This window comes from Natrix helvetica (genome assembly GCF_964273705.1).
Source record: "Natrix helvetica genome assembly, chromosome: 13".
Taxonomy (NCBI): domain Eukaryota; kingdom Metazoa; phylum Chordata; class Lepidosauria; order Squamata; family Natricidae; genus Natrix; species Natrix helvetica.
This window is the reverse complement of record NC_138557.1, coordinates 7,839,399-7,855,699: the sequence shown is the minus strand read 5'-3', so window position 1 is coordinate 7,855,699 and position 16,301 is coordinate 7,839,399. Positions and strand designations below refer to the sequence as shown.

The 16,301-nt window shown below is 41.3% G+C and overlaps 1 protein-coding gene across 1 annotated transcript in view; it reads left to right on the top strand.

Moving 5' to 3' along the window:
- The first annotated feature begins 11,926 nt into the window (after positions 1–11,926).
- Positions 11,927–16,301, top strand: part of MRTFB (myocardin related transcription factor B) — a 74,744-nt gene continuing 70,369 nt past the window's right edge. Inside the window, exon 1 of the mRNA XM_081965897.1 lies at positions 11,927–11,988. The gene's annotated coding sequence lies outside the window, so the exon portion shown is untranslated. The remainder of the gene's footprint in view (positions 11,989–16,301) is intronic.

Below are 16,301 nucleotides of genomic sequence, written 5' to 3'. Positions count from 1 at the left end.
AAAGGGGAAAATAGCAGATATTTTGGTCTTTTCATGCATTGCTACCGATTTGGATTGCCTAGCATCTCTTCATGGCTGCTGGCAGCTGTTGTGAGCCTCAAATATATAACAAGGGTGCTTAAAAAAATATTGAATTAATGATGTAAATTGATCCAAAGTTTTAAATCCAGAAAATACAGCACGCTTTAATGATCAGATGTTTTTTAACACTATTCCTTTTCATGTTCACGTTTATAGAAACTGTAAAGGGATATTTTCTATCTTAGAAGAGGCATTTTATAAGCTGTCATGCAAATAAGTGTATTTTAAGATGGTGCCTGGACTTATTTATAAACTTAATACTGTATTGCCTTTCTTTGCACTGCAACTATTTTTAAAATTCCAGGCAAATGTATGCAGATTTATTTAATTTCACCTATATGCCATGAAAGAGTTGAGGATCTAATTCTTGATCTTTACAGGATCTTCGCATACTTATCAACTTCTTATCATTTCTGCTAGCCCAATCTAAGAATTGTAATTCATGCTTTACGTGCATTCTATTTATGTTTAATCAACTTGAGATGTCAAAAGAGATGAATTTCCAAGAGGAGAGAGATTGCTGGCGGATAAATAACCATTCCTGGGGGAGTAGATCCCAATGGAGTCCCCTTAATGCATTGCTAAAAATGAATTCAGTCATTTGCGTGACATATACGGATATTTATACAGTGTTTCTCAATCATGGCAGCTTTAAGATGGGGTGGACTTCAAGTCCCAGAATTCCCCAGCCTGGGGAATTCTGGGAGTTGAAGTCCATCCCTCTTTAAAGCTGCCATGATTGAGAAACAGTGTTAAGGTACGACTAGAAATAATTACTCAAATTGAAACAGAAATACAGTCCTTGCCATCATTAAAGGAGGAAAGTTTTTTACATATGTCCAGATAATTGCCCATATTCCTTGCTAGTAGGGGATACCATTAGAGAGAGAGAGAGAGAGATTCTGCTCACCTTTTTAAAGTTATTTATCTATAAATCATATTTGAGCCGTGCAGCCTTCAAGCGAATAACTTTTTTAGACTGAAAGAGCATTATCTTTGCATCGCACTTCAGGTAGAAATGGTCTTCCATAAAATAGGCATGGTGATTTCCCTCGTTTTCCCCCCACTACCAAACCTGTCTGTGGAAGGGGAAATATTCCACCAGTCATTTTGTGTTTTTGGACACTGAATAGGAATGACTTTTCTATATTACAGCACTGAGAGGGGAGGGGGGAACCGTAAATAAATAAATATAAACAAGAGTGGCCATACTTCTTTGTTCTTAATAGACAGTGCAATATGCCAAAGGCCTAAAAATTGCCCATGCGCCCAATCAGTGCATGTTTTTAATCGGTGATAAGGCAGATGGAAGATTTTGCTTCCAAATATTTCACAGGGCGGTGGGATGCGTTTGGCTCTTTGTCGAAATCACAGAAATGCAAATCTTGGATCCAAGTATTCGTCTGCTGCGGATGGGATGAATCATTAGTAACAGAATTTGGATTTTTATATGATTCTGTCATGAATTGGGATATCTACTGTTTTCAAGTAATTGGAATCTTTGCGATTAAAACTGTTTTTGTACCTGCATTAAAAGAAAACTCGGAAAGAAGTTAATTTCTGCTCCGTTTAGAAATAACCCAAGATGGCTAACATACCTAATACTCCTCCCTCCCTTCTATTTTCTCCACAACAACAACCCTGCGAGGTGGGTTGAGTGAAAGAAAGGGACTGGCCCAAAGTCACCCATTCGGCTTTGATGGGTCTAGAACTCCCTGTTTCTAGTCTGATGCTTTTTATCACCAGACCAAATATTATCTTGATGAAAACCCATCTTTCAAAGGGGACCTGGGCATTCTCAGGCCGTATGTTTGAATTCAGATTCTTTGATTTATATCCTATCCTGACCAGAAATCTATTGGTGAGGATTAAGCCTTAGAAAGCCAGCATGTACTACGTATTTGTAGACAAGTTAAGCTTGTCAGCGTGGAAACTTGGGAATTTGCAGAAGTATAAAATTACATTGGGTTAAAAATTCTAAGATGTTTTAAGGAGTGGACACTGGAATAAAGTCAAACGAGCAGTATGCATGTTTACCCCTGACAGATTGCTAGAGGGGGATGAAATGAATAAGGAATCTTCATGTAACACTGAGTTTGCAGATCCACCATGTCTGCTCCTATTTGTGGATGCAACACCCTGCAGAAACCAGCGGGGCTGTTGTGACCCCCCAGTGGCCAGCACAGCTGGCAGCAGATTCAGAGAGTGAGGAGTTTGGGGAGGAAGATGGGCCAGTCCTGGAGTCTGGGGAAGGCTGTGATGAGGGCTCTGTGTCGGAGGCAGAGAGGGGGCCAGGGCCGTATGCCAGTTATCAGCTGCCTTCAGAGTCAGACATCAGTGAGGCAGACAAACAGCTGGAGCCTGTTCCCAGTGTGCGCATGCGCAGAGCTGCCAGACGAAGGGAACAGCTAAAGAACAGGGGTCGACTTGGGAGTAAGGCCAAAGGTGGATGATGAATGGCCCCTCCCAGAGGAAAGAAAAGAGGAGCGAAAGGGGAGTGGAGTTTGCAGGAGACAATAGTTCGCTTAATTGGTTCGTGACTCTCCGAGGCTCCTTGCCAAGTTTTGCAGATATCGGCCTGGCAGCTCTCCAAGCCAGAGAAGGTCTGTGACTGTAAATCCTCCCTTGAAAGACTTTGCTGGATGTGAAGGAGCAGAATTCACAGTCAATTAATAAAAGGGTTTTTTGTGAGGACCAGGAGTTTGCTTCATGCTCTTGGGAAGCCTCGGTCAGAACAAGGGCTGTACAAAATCTACAGGAAGAACCTTCAAGGAAAAATGAATGGCTGATATATCTAAGCCCGTCTTTTGGCAAAGAGCCAATTAATGTGTCAATGACGTGTCTTTCAAAAACTGAAGGGAGGAAAATCTGCCCCACCCGTTTGGTGATGATCAATAACCAGATGACTCTTTTGAGACCCTCTTAAAAATTACCTCATTATTTATTCTGGGTGCCGTCTGCAAATCAAACAGACCGTTCCTCTATTTAAAGCGGAGTCTCCTGAGCTAAAGTTTCCAGGCGTCATTTCTGGTAGAAACAGGTATCGTCTCGCATTACCAACCGCAGAAAGGATCCCGGCTTTTGTAGAATCCCTGTTGTCAGGCGAGGGCAATCCTCTTGGTGACACTGGGGAGGGACACACACACACACACATCAGCGGGTGACGTAGCCCAAAAGACTTTTCACTGATTGGCCTTAAACGACTGATGTGTGCAAGCCGTTAATCTAAATCCTGGGAACTCCAGCATGGTTTAGCTTTAGAAGTTGCCTGGGTTGGCCAGTCCCCCAAAAGGGAAATGCAGCCGGCCTCACCCGCTTTCCTCTGCTTTGAAGAAATTGGGCGTCGAAGCCTTTCATGGCACGGAGATAAAACTCCTTCAGATTTTTCTCCAATTAGTACTCGGGAACAAAAGGGTTCTAACCTTCGCAGTGGTGACAAAATTTCTGTTTGGCAGGAGAAGAAAGGAAATTGGAACACATCCTAACGCTGTTTTTTTTTTCTTCGATGAGACATTTCCAACTTTTCTAGAGCTGGGTCAATAAATTGCTTGCAGATCTCCTTGCCTTGTTTATTTTAGTTATTTGTTTGATTGATACCCCGTCTTTCATTCAGGAGCTCAATTTTTTACTGCAATTTTCCTTTGCAACAACATACATGATTGTATTGGCAGAGGCAGAGTGACTAATTCAGTGTTACGGTGGGTATTCTGATCTAGGCTTCCCCAAAAGCTACAAAGCAGATTCCTGGTCCCCATAAAACCCCTTTTATTAAAAGAATGTGAACTCCTCTCCTTCACATTCTGCAAAGGCCTGGCAAACAGTCTTTCAAAGGTGAGCTTATGACCACAGACTTTATCTAGCTTGGAAAGGTGCCATGTAAATATTTTCCAAACGCAGTGCTGTGCAAGGAAAGGCTGGGCACAGAGTCTCTGAGATTCACGGACAGATCTTCACACTCCTGAAACGAACTAATGAACAAATTGTTTCCTGCCAAAGTCCACTCCCCTTTCGCTCCTCTTTTATTTCCTATGGGAGGGGCCATTCACCATCCATCTGTGGCTTTACTCCCAAGTTGATCCTGATTTCTTAGCTGTTCTTCTGGTAGCTCTGCGCATGCGCACACTGGGAACAGGCTCCAGCTGTTCCTCTGCCTCACTGCTGTCTAACTCCGAAGGCAGCTGGGAACTGCCAGATGGCCTCGGCCCCACTTCTGCCTCTGATGCCGAGCCCTTATCCAAGTCTTCCCCAGCCTCCTCACTGTCCCCTGGCAGGCCACAACAGTGGGAGTTTCTGTGGCTGACAATGGATCACAGACGATCTCCCTGATCCTTTCTGAGGACATCATTAAAAAGAGATCAAGAGCTTTCTCTGCAGTGGCCACACTTCCAGAATAGCTTCACTCTGCAAAGTTCCTTCTCTATTATTGTTCCAGAGGGCAGTCAAAATATCACCAATATCAAGACAACTCAGAATTCGTTTTACTCCTATGCCCGAGTGACCAGTATGTTATCTGGCAAGCTTTAAGAGGAGTCATCAGTTACCTGCTCATTCACTTATAACCAATTGCTATTCTGTTATTTATTTATCAAATTTATTTCCCGCCCATCTCACGCTTCAGGCGACTGAGCGGTTATGGTTTATTGTATTAATTCCTGAGTCACTTGGAGCTTCTAACTGAAGTGCCAGAAACTTTAGTTAAAAAAATAATAATCACCAGGTTAGGGCCAGTTAGTTAAACTAACCTGTTTTTAATCAACAAGAGGCTGGCCACTCTCCAGCCACAAAAAGCCACTCTCCAGCCACAAAAAGAGCTCTCAAAATGTGTCTTCGGTGGCTCAATTATACTCAGCTTCTTTCTCAAACTTCTGCTCAAATCACACTTTTTATAAAAGGCACAAAGTGCCACCTTCTTTTCTAACACCTGGTGTGACGCTTGCCCTTGTTTTCGTTCCCAAAGGGACAAACCTTTGAGAGTGATCTCTGGTTACAACCACTCAAAACACAATCTTACTGACTATTACAACATTATTTGTACGCCCTGCTTTTAAAAGATGATGTTATCAGGTAAGGAGTTAGAACTTGTAGAGTGAAGCCTGATTGCTGGAAGCAACATTTCTTCGGAAGAAATTTTGAGAAATCCCCTTGAAGCAGGCGGTTGATTTTAAACACTTATTTTCTTCCTGGTTCAGATGTGCTTATCTCATAATGCAAAAACTTTATATAATAGAAGAGCTTTGGCTCTCTGATGCCTCTTCAAATGCTTTAATCCTCTGGATTTTTGCAGATTAAAGGTTTTTGTTTTTTGGGGGTTTTTTGGTACTCAGTCCAGTACAAGCGCCTTCCTTCCATTCCTATTTTAAGTTATCTTTTTTCAGCAATTGCTCAGCTGTGTCCTTATGAAAGGAAGCAGTAGTAAGTACAATTGAGGCTAGGGGGGGCTAATTTATTGGGCTTTCTGTTCATATGAGTAAATTACTCCTCTGATCTCTGCTGACTTGTTTGTAAATTAGCCAAACATATGTTCGTTTCAAAATAACTCAAATTTAGGTAAGGGTTCAATTAAAAAAAAAAAAAACATTTGGGGAAGTGGGAAACTGGTAATACGACATTTAGAATTAATCCTTCATTCGTAACTTCAATACATACCTGTTGCCATTGACATTAATCTGGTTGTTTAAATGATACCTTAACCCCAGGATTCCAGGTCAGCTAAAACAATACGGTAGTAAAATTATTGCCGCAAACCTAATTAGATATTGTTCAGCTAATCCCTCATACATTTTCCTATTCCAAATTGATGATTTGTTTACCCAAATCTAACAAGCCTTTCATCTTGATTTTGTTTTTGAAAACTGGAATCTTTCTGGGAAGTTAGGTTGATTATGCAATAAAATCTGTTTGCTTATGATTCTTTTTTTTTTTTTGAAATACACAATTGTTGGGGACTTAAAGGAGAATTAATTGTAAGACTTTGTTTACAGAAAGGTTAACTTGTTTAGCCTTGTTCCTTTGGACGTTCTTTCAAATCTCTGCGCATAGCTCATGGATATTATTCAGGATACATCTAGCTGAATTTTCATAAAGTATATGCAGAGATTCACAAGTGGAGACCTGCCACAAAACATTGCTTACAGAGCATAAAACCACAGGACTTATGAAACACCCTTCCTACGACTTCTCCCTGATGTCTTTTATAATATAAACAGCTCAACATTGCGGACAGCTTTCATATCAATGAAATGTCACAGAGGAAAGCACTGTTTGCCCAGTAGGGGCAATAATGACAGTGAGATGAATCGTCCTTGAGCCTTGCTTTCAGAGATACCAAAAGCCTATTCTGGGATGAGATGGCCTTAACTGTGGTTGAGTCATCTCCACACTTCCAGGCATTCTTCTCCAGATGGTACTTCTCAAGATCCAAGATCAAGTCATTGTCCCAGGCTTTCACAGATCCCGGAAGTGTTCCTCCTGGATCCTCTTCTCCCACATGCCCCGTTTATCATATAAAGAATGATTGCCGGAACTGGGTAAGTCTAGACTACATACAACCACAATCACCCCATACACACATGGAAACGTATGACTAGGTTTTTTTTTCTTTTTTCTTTTTTTCGTTTCCGCTATAATTTTGCACCAGTAAGGCTAAAACCAATTTTGTTGTATTTATTTTGTACAATGACATGCACACCAATAATCAGAAGACTGGTGCGCATGCATGCGCCGGAAACCAGAACTTCATTTCCTACTGGGCGCATGCCCATTTGGCAGCTTCTCTTCCAGGGTGTGTCCCTGACGAGTGCATGCGTGGAGGGAGTCATGCTATTCTCCAAAGCACCTGAGGGTAGGACAAGAAGCAATGGGTGGAAACTAATCCAGGAGAGAAGCAACTTAGAACTGAGGAGAAACTTCCTGACAGTTAGAACAATTAATCAGTGGAACAGAAGTTGCCTCCAGAAGTTGTGAATGCCCCAACACTGGAAGTTTTAAAGAAGATGTTGGATAACCGTTTGTCTGATGTGGTGTAGGGTTTCCTGCCTAGGCAGAGGGTTGGACTAGAAGACCTCCAAGGTCCCTTTCAACTCTGTTATTCTATTCTATTCTATTCTAGTCTTATCAGTTCTATTCTTTGTAGTTCTAGGTACTGGGTATCACTGCATCTGGATATCTTTTCCCAAGCGTTAGTTTGAAGCATATTTATTGTTGTTCCCTTTATTTGATGATCCTAAAAGGTGGAGGTTATCCATCGCTTCAGTCTCTACTCTGTCAGTTCAAAGGCTTGTTGCCTTTGTTGTTCTCATTATTAGTTTGGCTTTTTACATTTCACCTTAGTCCCATTTTTTCACTGCACTGTTTGACTTTCATTCCTTAAAGCCTGAAAATCATTTGCATTGTCAGCTCGCCCGGTGGTGTCATCAGCAATAACCATTGATTTTTCTTCCTCCAGTGTTAAAATCACACTCACCTCTTCTTCCAGTGTGAAATCATAATATACTGAATAAATTTAAAAAAAAATCTAGACCAATGTCTCACTCCTTTGTTGACTTGGAGCCAGTCTGCTTCACCGTGTAATGTCTAGACTGTGGCTTCCTACCCTTTGTATAAGTTGTACACGAATGCATGAGATGTCCTGGAATTCCTGTCTTTTTAACCACATTCAACAGTTTGATGGCACAGTTGAAGACCTTTCTATAATCAATGAAGCAAATACTTACTACTTTTCCATATTTCCAATTATTCAGCAATAATATCTCGGGTTCCTGCCTGAACTTCCGTCACATCTTTTCCCATGGAAGGTTCAGATCTGTGTTTGAATTATTTTGCAAAGCTTATGAACTTAAAAGATAATAATGAATGACCCGCTCACACCCTCTGTTAACTCTTTTTTTTAACACAAAATGGGTAGACTGACTACTTCCAATCCGTTGGCCATTCTGTCATTTTCCAGATTTGCAAGGGGCGAGTTTTACTGGCTGTCCTCCCGATGCTTGACACGCACCTGTAGATATTTCATAAATTCCTTCTAAAATCTATCTGAACTTGAGAAGGAAGCTAGGCAGCACCTGGATAAAAATATTTATCTAGATTCCATGACGTAAGCAGTCCTAAGAGGCTTGGGGATTCTGGAAGTTGAAATCCATAAATCTCGAAAGCGGCCAAGTTTTGAAAACAATAGTTTAATGCTTGGCATAAATCCAGACTGTGGAGTGTAATTAATATGCAATAATAAAAAGGCCCTTGCAGCTTGATCAGTTTAGTCTGCCGTTCAGGGGCAACAAGCTTGGATATCGATGTCAATTTTGATGGAAGTCTAAATTTGTACAGTATTGCACGGAATGGGTGATGTGGGAATTGTGAGAAAATGGAAGAAAAAGAGCTCCATTTTTGGGGGGTTGGTTAGGAAGCTGTTTACTTTCATTCATTTATGGAGGTACAATCAATAACTCTACTTAGATATAATATTCCTTATCAAAAACTTTTTTTTCTCCAAATCCTCTTGTCCACCCAGTGTTGAGAGGCTGCTCTTCCTCAAAATTAGAACATATTTCCTTTATTCCATAAATATTTCATAAAAGGATCCAGGGACATCTCCAGGTTCAGCAGGGGGCTGGACTAGAAGACCTCCAAGGTCCCTTTTCAACTATAATTTCATTTTTTGCCAGGTAGAGAAAGAAAACAACGGCCCTTGACGGACTATGTCGTTTGTTTATTATTTATGTATGTATGTATGCATGCATGTATTTATTTATTTATTTATTCTTTTAACTCCAAAAGCAAGACGCGCTTTTCCTCATCTAGAGAAAAAGCAGCCTCTCACAAGAGGCAATCTGAGGGGGAAAATACCCGGATGGAGGAGGAGGAGGCGGGGCCGCTTGACAAAAGAGGCGCGCGGGGCCCCCTCCTCTCCGGCGTCTCTTCGCGCCAATCACAGGCCGAGGCGCGCAAGGGCCCCGCCCTCTTCCACCGCCCCTTCGCCCCGCCTCCGGTTCTAAACCGCCGGGCGCGCGCCTCTGACCGCCACGCCCCTTCTCTCTCACATCCTAACCCCGCCCCCCGCGACGCGCGGCTAAGTACAGTATTCTTTCTCCACCTCCCGCACGCGCCGGGGCTGAAATCCCGCCACCAAAACTCGCGAGAGGACATGTCCGCGGCGGCGGCGGCAGCGGCGGGCGGAGAGGGTGAGTTGAGGGGCGGATTTGCGGTCGGCGGGGCTTTGAAAGAGGGGGACGTCTCGAGAGCGTCGGGGATGCGGGTTTGCCCCCTTTCTCCGCCGAGTGGCTGAGGCGAGAGTAAAAGGGGGGAAGGGACGAGAGAACTTTCCTCCCTGCAGCCCGCCCCCCTCAGGCAGACGGCGGCGGGGTTTTGTCCCCGTCTTCCCCCCCCCTCAGAATTGGGGGCGGAGTTTGAGGCTGAGAATGCGAGGCCACGCCCCGGCGGGTGCGTTCCAAGCCCCGCCCCCTGGCATCAGGGAGGGAGGGGCTGCACGTTGCATGCCATCTGCTGGCTCTGGATTGGGTGACTGGGGAGAGGGAGGAGGAGGAAGATGGGGGCGGAGTCAGTGGGCATTTAATTAATTACGTTCGTTAATTCATAGAGAATGATTGGCCTTTCTGGGCCGCTCCACTTCAAGACATTCTTTATTAGGCATGGCACTCTTTGCCACCTTGGTGCCATCGCAGTGGTCATTCAGACAGTAGCCTCAATGCCTCTGCTGCTTGCCTTTTAACCATACCTTTAAAAACAAAAAATGTCATACTCAAATTAACCAGTTGAAGCCTAGTAGAAGAAAAAATGACTAAGCAATAGAAATAGCCCTTAGACTTATAAACCGCTTTATAGTGATTTCCAGCCTTCTCTAAGCGGTTTACAGAATCAGCCTTATTGGCCCCAACAATTTGGGTTTACCCACCTCGGAAGGATGGAGGACTGAGTCAGTAGCAATAGCAACAGCACTCAATAGCCCTTAGACTTATACACAGCTTTACAGTGTTTTACAGCCCTCTCTAAAGTGGTTTGCAGAGTCAGCCTCTTACCCCCAACAATCTGCATCCTCAGCTTACCCACCACAGAAGGATGGAAAGCTGAGTCAATAGCAACAGCACTTAGACTTATATACCGCTTTACAGTGCTTTACAGCCCTGCTCTAAGCGGTTTACAGAGTCAGCCTCTTGCCCCCAACAATCTGGGTCCTCATTTTACCTACCTCCGGATAAAGCCAAGTCTTTTAGTGTAAAACTAAAGTCCTTTTTAAAACTAAGACCTTTTATTAGATGCCAATTCTCTTGAAGGGAATAGTAATAAAGTCATAAAAATGACCAATATCTCGGGATTTTTCTACATCAACTATAAAAGCCCTTTTTGTTAAAAAAAATAAAAAAAAGCTTTATAAGCAAAGTGGTCTGCTAACATAACACACAATGTTCTTCTCGGTATGAGGTCAGTGAAGAGCTGTTACTGAAAGGTAAAAAGCCACATGATTTGAAGAACTGGCAACTACAAGGGACAATTCTTTTCTTCTGTGATGATGGTGGGGTAATAAGAGTAATTGGGTTTGGGCCATCTCTTTCTCTCAGCCAGAGGATCATCACTGGGGGAGAAAATAGATCCTGAGCAAAATGTTTCAGAAACGTTAGAGCATCTGAATAGACAATTTTATGTTCGAAGACTTGTAGGGAAGCAGAACACACCACTTCATGTGGCAGCCTGTTCCAATGGCTTGATAGCTGAAGTGGTCAGGGGATTCCTTGTTACGGCTAGCTTAAATCTCCTTTCTTGTAATTTTAACCTCTTGCTGCTTCTTCTGCCTTCTGGAATAGTAGGGAATAAATCCAATCCTACGTGGATTTATCTTCGCGCAAACCAGTATTCAACTATAGTTTTTTGTAGAATTAAATAAAAATATAAAAGAGTGCTCTCTTAAGAAGCTATTTGTGCGTGACTAATTGGGTTATGTCAGAAGGGCATGTGCTGTTTTTAGTAATACAAGTTGGTCCGTCATGATATAAAATACTGGTATTGCCAGTTGTGTGAATATGTTTACATGCGGTGGAGTTTTGTATATTGAAAGAGAAATTTGACACAAAACAGTTCTCCCTAGAGCTCTATTTACACCTGCTTCATAAAAAAAGGTACCTGTTTTTACTCTTGCTTTTTCATTTGATACATTTTTCTTCCGTAGCCATTTATTGCTATATGAAATTGTCTAGTATTTCCCATAACAATGTTACTTTCATTTCAGCTAAAGCTAAATGGAAGTGTTTATGTATCATTGAAAACATTCCCACGTATTTTACATAAAAAAACATGTTTTAAAGTACTTATTAAGTGCTAGCTATTATTACTACCCTATTTCCCCGAAAATAAGCCATCCCCTGAAAACAAGCCCTCCCCAAAAATATTACAGCAGCCATGAGGTGACCACGCTCGCCCCCTCCTGCACCTCAAAAATAATAAGACCTCCCCAAAAATAAGGCGAAGTGCTTATTTCGGGGGTCAAAAGAAAACAAGACCCTGTCTTATTTTTGGGGAAACACGGGTATTGAGCCCCAAATAAAAAATAATACAGTCGGAACTGTGTAAGTACTGATAAAATTATCCTATATAATGTCTGTTTTAGTTAACATTCATCATCCAGTTAAATCATTAGATGCTTATGCTTTAGTATTATAGCCAAATAAGATATCACTAATTTGTTAAAGAAATCTTTTCAGTGTATTAGCTCAAAAAGAAAAGCTGAATATAGCTCAGCTGTATAAAATATTGTAGCTTCCTGCACTATAAACTCGGATTATTTTTTTGGAAAAGCATGTTAACAGTTTATTTTAGATTTTGTCTTTTCACCTTTCAGATTGACAGAAAGTGGGTTGAAACAGACTGAAAGGAACACCGTTACAAGTGTTTATTACTGAGGTAAATGATTTTATGTTTTGGCACACATTACTGAACTTCATACTGTATAATTTTTTTGAAGCATATCACTGAATTGAGAGATTTAGTTTGCCGACCTATCCATCATTTCTCAAAATACTTAATAACATTCCTTTATGGCATGAACTTTTGCTAGGACTGCACTTTCCACTATTTCATTTAGCTTTTCTTAAGTGAAATGTAAAACAAACGGCAAGGCTAAAAAATCCACATTTTCTTCTTAGATTTCTGCATTTTCTTCTTAGATTTCTGCAGCTCATATAATATATTTGCTAAGATCTCTGAATAAATGACAAAACTGGCATCGGTTATAATCTTTTTTTTTTTTTTTGAGGGGGGAGGTTTGGAGCATTCCCGCCTTTGAGTTTCAGCCGTGTAAAGCAGAGGTGGGGAACGATGGCCCCTTTATGACTTGTTGACTTCAACTCCCAGAATTCTTGAGCCAGCCATTCTGGGAGTTGGAAGTCCAGAAGTCATAAACAGGCCATCGTTCCTCACCCATGATGTACAGAATCATTAGATCTGGAGAAAATATGACTCCTTTTTTAGGTGGGTACTGTAGATGAAGTGTTTGAAAAGCCTAACCCATTAAAAATCTGTTTGTATGGATCAAATTTCAACCACTCATGCATTATTCCATGGAAAGGAAAAGCACTAGTCAGGTTTTTTTAAAGGAAAAAGATTTATAGAATAGATATATAGAAAAAGATTTATAGAATAGATATATTCTATAAATATATTCATTTTATTACTACTACTACTACTACTACTACTACTACTACTACTATTCATTTTATTGTATTATTTTGACTTGTTTCTTTTGGAATAAGGTCAGAGTTATAATCAGCATATAAGTAAAGTATTTTGCAAAAAAAAAAAAAACCTACAGTAATCAGTATCCAAAAGATCCTTGAATTTTGTGCCACAAACCCAAATGAACCTGGTCTCACTTTTGATCAAGCAACCGTTTTCTCAGTTTGAAGCTGAGGCAGTAATTCAAAGAACATTTGTGAAAATAATATGACTATTATTGTCCTACTACAGAATTTCCATATGCTTTCTGGAATTTAAGACACCCCCATCAATGGAAAGACAATATGGTGTCATTGATCTTGGGCTTCGTCTAACATCCACCTAAATAAACTATTCTATATAGAAAGGTGCTTTGGTTATTTCTGTTTTTATCTGCTGTGTTGGAAGCGTTTCTTGAGGTTGACTCAGCCTTCCATCCGTCCAAGGTTGGTAGTAATAGCAATAGCACTTAGACTTATATACCGCTTCACAGTGCTTTACAGCCCTCCCTAAGTGGTTTACAGAGTCAGCATTTTGCCCCTAATCTGGGTCCTCATTTTACCCACCTTGGAAGGATGGAAGGCTGAGTCAACCTTGGTAAAATGACCCAGATTGTTGGGCGCAATATGCTGACTCTGTAAACCACCTAGGGCTGGAAAGCACTGTGAAAGCGGTATATAAGTCTAAATGTTATTGCTATTACTATTCTACCATCACAAAGGGAGCCATTTTTAGGTGGGTACTGTAGTTTAAGTGTTTGAAATGCCTAACCCATTAAAAATCTGTTTGTATGGATCAAGTTAATGATATGAATAAATACTGTGCTTTGTAATAAATGTTCAAAAGGTCAAACTGGTAACACAATAAGCAGAGGGAAGATAAATGAATGTGGGAGTTTTGTTTCACACATTGCTTTGTTTTTATTATATGTGAGAGAGGGAGGATGGATGGGCACATGGGAAGATTTTCTGTGAATTCTTTTGGCATTAAAATATCACATTCTTATGAAGCATCTATTGTCAAACAACAGCTTAAGTTGTGTACTGTGTATTTTTATTGGAACTCTTTTGCCCGGTCCCCCCACTAAATGTAAGTTACATCATTCTCCAAAGCACCTGAGGGGAAAACAAGAAGCAATGGGTGGAAACTAATCAAGGAGAGAAGCAACTTAAAACTAAGGAGAAATTTCCTGACAGTTAGAACAATTAATCAGTGGAAAAACTTGCCTCCAGAAGTTGTGAATGCCCCAACACTGGAAGTCTGTAAGAAGATGTTGGATAGCCATTTGTCTAAAAGTGCTGTAGAGCTTCCTGCCTAGGCAGGGGGTTGGACTAGAAGACCTCCAAGTTCCCTTCCAACTCTGTTATTCTATTCTATTCTATTTATCAGCCCTTGTCCCTAGGCTTGCAATCCAAAAGAGTACTATATAAAAGAAAATAAGGGGAAGGGGAGAACAGTTAAACTTGTATGGTCCCATAACAGCCATCTGTAATGGAAATGAGCTGTTTGGGGGTGGAATTAAGTGCCAGTGACCTTGGCATATGACCATTCGTTTAGTAAGCATTCGAAGTTACAACAGCATTTGGGGAAAAAATGACTTTCGGGTGTTTTTCACACTTATGACCATTGCAGCATCCCCATGGTCACATGATCAAAATTTAGGAGTTCGGCAACTGGCATGTATTTCTGACAGTTGCACTGTTCCAGGGTCATGTGATCATAAGGTTGACTCCGCCTTCCATCCTTCCGAGGCTGGTAAAATGAGGACCCAGATTGTTGGAGGCAAATAGGCTGACTCTGTAAACCGCTTAGAGAGGGCTGTAAAGCAACGTGAAGCGGCATATACATCTAAGTCACGGGTATCCAAACTTGGGAACTTTAAGACTTGTGGACTTCAACTCCCAGAATTCCCCAGCCAGCCATGCTGGCTGGGGAATTCTGGGAGTTGAAGTCCACAAGTCTTAAAGTTCTCAAGTTTGGACACCCCTGATCTAAGTGCTAGTGCTGTTACCGCCGTCTGTAACCTTCCCAGACGGCTTCCGACAAGCCAGGTCAAATGGGTCAACCAGATTCTCTTAATGACCGCATCACTTACTGAACAGCCACAGTGATTTGCTTGCCAACTGTGGCAAAAGAGGGCATACATGGGGCAAAACTCACTTAACAACTGCCTTGCTTAACAGTGGAAATTTGGGATTCAATTGTGGTTGTAAGTCAAGGACTTCCTGTGTTCTTACCTCCTTTTTTCCCCCCCATAGGACATTTGGTTCTGAGAGCTTCTGTGGGATGGACGTATTGATCCAGGGGGTAATAGCAGTAATCAGCAGTCAAAATGACAATTCTAGCCCTGGATTAAATTTTGGGTAGTAAATGAAATCTAATCCCGTGTATAACAATTGAGAAATCATAGCAGTGTTAGCTGGGACATTTAACTGGATTTTTTTCAGAGACATGCATTGGTAATTAGAGATTTTCGCTTTGGCTTTAAGGATTAAAACCTTAATCCCATTTTTTTTTACAGTGAATTAGAGATAGAAACTGATAGCATGATCCCAATGAGAGGCTTAATATTTGTGTGAAAGCCTGTTCTTGACATTTTTGTTGGTTATTTAATCACCTCTCTTTCAGCTCTGTAGTCATAAAGTTGAATATAGAAATAAAAGGCTGCATGTTTTAAAATAATGTATGCTGGTTTATCAGTGATAAATACCATTAGCATGAAAATATAAGCAAAATGTTCATTTTTATAACTGGAAAACATCTCTCACTAGATTAAAACATTTTTTTAACTATCCAAGTCTCACACAAGGTTGCAGCATGTAATAATAGGGATCTTAGTGTACAGGTTGGAATGTATTAAGGACAAGGACAGTGATGGTGAATCTTTTTGGCACCGAGCGCATGTGTGCACTCGTCAGGGACACACCCCAGAAGAGAAGCTACCAAATGAGCATGCACGCAGCAGGAAATGAAATCCATGCGCACCAGCCAGCTTGTCTTCTGGTTATTGGCATACCTGTGCGCGAGGCGATCAGCTGGCTGGCATGCATGCACACAATGGAAACTGTAAGACCAGTTCTTCAGGTGTCCGGCACTGCCACACATGCAAAAAACAGCTGATCATCGCATGCACATGTGCACCAGAAACCCAGAAGAGGAATGGCCACCGCCGTGCATGCCAGCTGACATGGCCCCGCATGCCACTTAGGCCACATGTGCCATAGGTTTGCCATAAAGGGACTAGGAGAAGATTCATGAATACCATAGAAAAAGTAGAATGATGAAAACATATTTGCTTTCCTTATTTACTAACTTTGGGTATCTTATTCCTGGAACAAGCATCCAAATAGAGAACAGGGAATATTATATACAGGGAAAAAATGAAGCTCTTTTAAGTGGATTTGTACTTGGCTTTCATAATTCTTCTATCACAAAATAAAATATCATAATTCTTCTATCACAAAATAAAATATCATAATTCTTCTATCACTTACAGTGTTGGA